Genomic DNA, 4533 nt, shown 5'->3' on the forward strand with positions numbered 1-4533 from the left:
TGGAAGGGTATATGTATAGCCTATACTAATATTAAAATAATTATACTTATAGTTTATGCGGTTTTACTCTTCTCAAAAACCTTATACATATATATTGCATTTAATCTTTACATGGGTTACTATGTTTAATATATTTTCCCAAGGCATTTAATAAAGTTTGAACAGGTTAAAAATAGATGTGATTACCTAGAGACCAACTATGTATTACTTGTATTAACTAGTCTTAGTACTGTAATTTCAATGTCATAGCACCATGTAATTACCAAATGCCTTGTCTTCATATGTTCCATTTCTTTCTTTATTTCAAAGTCTTCAATCTCTTCCTCTCATTTGTGAAGAAACACCAGAAGTGATCCTCCTTCTCAGCAAGTCCAAGCAGCCCAGAAATTTTAAATAAGACATTCTTGACAAGATAATTGCTAAATAAATAAATAAATAAATAAATAATGCAACTTTTTGAAGCTCTCTACAAAATTAGTAACAAGAACAAAACAATAAGTATATTTTTCCAGGAATATAATAGAACCGAAAGTGTCAATAAAAATATTTTTGGTCAGGCTCAGTGGCTCACGTGTGTAATCCCAGCACTTTGGGAGGCCTAGGCGGGCGGATCACCTGAGGCCAGGAGTTCAAGATCATCCTGGCTAAGATGGTGAAACCTGGTCTCTACTAAAAGTATAAAATTGCTGGGCATGGTGGCGTGCACCTGTAATCCCAGCTATTCGGGAGGCTGAGGCAGGAGAATTGCTTGAACCAGGGAGGTGGAAGTTGCAGTGGGCTGGAATTGTGCCATTGCACTCCAGCCTGGGTGACAGAGTGAGACTGTCTCAAAACAAAAGAAAAAAAGGTTGACAAAATTGTGCTGAAAGAAATACTTTTTTTGTTTGATTGAGAGGGAAAAAATGTTGTTTTTACTTGTATCATTGATGTAGTTCAGATTTATAAAGGGTTTTGGTGCCTCATCTTATAGAGAATGTAGATTATATATATTCATAATAGAATAAGACTTCTTTGTGGATATCTACTATCTTAAAGTTATCCTCACCATAGGATAATAAAATTCAACAAACCTGAATGACATTTTCCTTTTCTAAAAAAAAATACTATATCTAGTTGTAGTTTTACTTTAATTATTAATAGATGCTATATATGAAGTTATTTTGACTCTCTGCTCCTCCCATTCAACAGACAGCCACATCTCATGCAGCACCAGCTGCATCCATGAAACACCATAATGAAAGTGAAGGCTGAAGTCAACAAATTTGGCCATATCGAGGACCTGGTCACACAAAAACCAATCTCTCTTCAACCACCTCTCCCCACCACCACCACCACTACACATACACCCGTCCCGGAATTGGTAAGTAACTCCATGAATTGGCATTCTTTAACTGGCAATGAGATTAAGTTTTCAGCTCCCACATACTAGTGAGAATATGCAGCATTTGCCTTTCTGTGCCCGGCTTATTTCACTTGACATAATGTCCTCCAGTTCCATCCATGTTGCTGCAAATGATTGAACATTATCTACATTATCTTTTTTGTGGTTAAATAGCATTCCATTGTGTGTTTGTGTGTATATAAATATAATATATAACATATAATATACATATTATATATAATACATAATATACATAGATATTATATTTTATGTAATATATGTGTGTATATATACATGCAATATATATATAACTATGTATATGAGGTTATATAAAATAACCTACATATATGAGGTCATATATATAGGGTTTTATATATAGGTTTATATATATAACCTCATATATGTAGGTTATATATATGTAGAATATATACATATATAGACTACATATATGAGGTCATATATATAGGGTTTTATATATAGGTTATATGTATATAACCTACATATATGTAGGTTATATATATGTAGAATATATACATATGTAGACTACATATATGAGGTTATATATAGGGTTTTATATATAGGTTTTATATTTTTATATGTTTTATATATAGTTTATATATAACCTCACATATATAAAACACCTCATATATATTTTTGTATATAACCTATATATATATAAAACCTCACATATAGGTTAAATATGTGTGTGTTTCTGTGTATATACATTTTAGATATAAATTATATGTGAAACCTCATATATATATACACACACACTCCCACACATATGTAGATATGAGATTTACTTCATCCATTTGTTCACTGATGGATGCTTAGGTTGATTCCCTCTTTCCTACTGTGAATAGTGCTACTATAAATATGTGATATGATAGCTTTTTTTGGTTTTGACTTGCCTGTCCCTCATGATTAGTGATATTGAACACAATTGTACATACTGTTTGGCCATTTGTATATCTTTTTTTGAAAAAAATGTATATTTATTTAGTTTTCTAATTTTAAAATCAGTTTTTTGTGTGCATGTGTGTTACTGAGTCATGGGAGTTCCTAATGTATTTTAGATATTAACTCCTTATGAGATATATGGTTTGCAAATATTTTCTAATGATACACAGCCTGCCTTTTTCACTTTGTTGTTTCTTTTGCTGTGCATAAGCTTTTTTGGTTTAATATTCTCACTTGTTTTTTGGTTCGGTATTTTATGTAGTTGTATTTTTCCTTTGCTTCTCTGATTTTTTTGTGTCGTATTCAAACAATCATTGCCAATGCCATTGTTAAGTGTCAGACAACCAAAGGAAAAATATACTTTTCTTTCAAATACGATATACAAAATGAATAAAACCACTAAGTGTAAGGCCTCACCATGTATTTCATTCTAGAGTGTTGATGTCAGGCTTTACATTTAGGATTTTTATTCATTTTGAGTTGATTTTTGTATATGGTATAAGATAAGGGTCCAAATTTATTGTTTTGCAGGTAGATACCCAGTTCTCTTAGCAAAATTTAATGGAGAGACTATCCTCTTCCCATTGTGTATTCTTGGTGCTCTTGTAAAAAAATGGTTGACTGTATAGGCTGAGGTTTATTTCTGAGCTCTCTATTGTCTTTCATTAGATTATATGTCTTTTATGCCAGTAACGTAATTTTTTAAAAAAAATCACAACAGGTGATATGATTTGGTTTTGTTTCTCCATTCAAATCTCATCTTGAGCTGTAATCCCATAAACACCATGTGTGATGTTAGGGTCCTGGTGGGAGGTAATTGAATCATGGGGCTGTTTCCCCCGTGGTATTCTCCTGAGTAAGTTTTCACAAGGTCTGATGGTTTTATAAGGAGCTTCCCCCTTGACTCAGCTCTCATTCTTCTCCTTCCTGTCGCCATGTAAAGATGGGTGTGTTTGCTTCCCCTTCCACCACGATTGTAAGTTTCCCAAGTCCTCCCCAGCCCTTCAGAACTGTGATTCAATTAAGCCTCTTTCCTTTGTAAATTACCTAGTCTTGGGTATTTCTTCATAGCAGCATGAGAACAAACTAGTAAAATAGATTTATAAAATAATTTGAAATTAAGAAGTGTGATGCCTCCAACTTTGTTTTTCTTTTTCAAGATTGCTATGGTTTTTCAAGGCCTCCTGGTGTTCCATATGAAATTTAGAATTTAAAAAAAAATTCTGAAAAAAGTGTTATTGGGATTTCTATGGGGATTACATTTGCTCAGTATACTACTTTGCATAGTATGAACGTTTTAACAATATTAATTCTTCCAAAATGAAGACGGGGTATATTTCCATTTATTTTTGTTCTTTTAGATTTTCTTTCATTAATGTTTTATAGTTTTAAATGTACATATTTTTCCTCACTTTCTTCATTATATTAATACATCTGTATTATTTTTGATGCTATCTTAAATGAGATTGTTGTCTTGATTTCCTTTTTGAGTAGATATTTGTTTGCATAAACAATGGTTTTTGTATGTTGATTTTGTATCCTTCAATTTTAATAAATTTGTGTGCATGCGGCATCTTTATTTGGCTTTGGCATCAGGGTGATTCTGGCCTCAAAATTCATTTGGAAGTATTCTCTCTACTTCAATTTTCTGAATAATTTAAGAGAAACTGCTATTGTTTCTTTTTTGAATACTTTCTAGAATTCACCCATGAAGCCATCTGGTCTTGTGCTTTTCTTTCTCGGGAGATTTTTAAAAAAAATTTTAACTAGTTTAATCTCCTTGTTTTATATTGCTTTAGTCACATTTTCTGTTTCTACTTGATTCAGGTTTTTTGTTTCAAGACATTTAGCAACCTCTCTAGGTTATCAAATTTGTTGGCATATAAGTGTTCAGTGCTGTTGGTTATAATTCTTCTTATATATGAGGCATCCTTTGTAATGCCTGATTTTATTTTGAGTATATTTTATTGGTCTAGATAAAGCTTTATCAATTGAACTTGTTTTTTTCAAAAAACAACTCTTAGTTTCAATGACTGTTTTTTTTCTTTTCTATTTTTATTGAATTTATTTTGCACTATTTTTTAAAATTATTTCCTTACTTATGCTATATTTGAGTTTTGTTTCTTATTTTTCTATCCCTTGAGGTATAAAGTTGGGTTGTTTGAGATCTTTCTTCTTTTAATGTGGTTGTT

The sequence above is a fragment of the Chlorocebus sabaeus genome, chromosome 25 (genome assembly GCF_047675955.1).
Source record: "Chlorocebus sabaeus isolate Y175 chromosome 25, mChlSab1.0.hap1, whole genome shotgun sequence".
Lineage (NCBI taxonomy): Eukaryota > Metazoa > Chordata > Mammalia > Primates > Cercopithecidae > Chlorocebus > Chlorocebus sabaeus.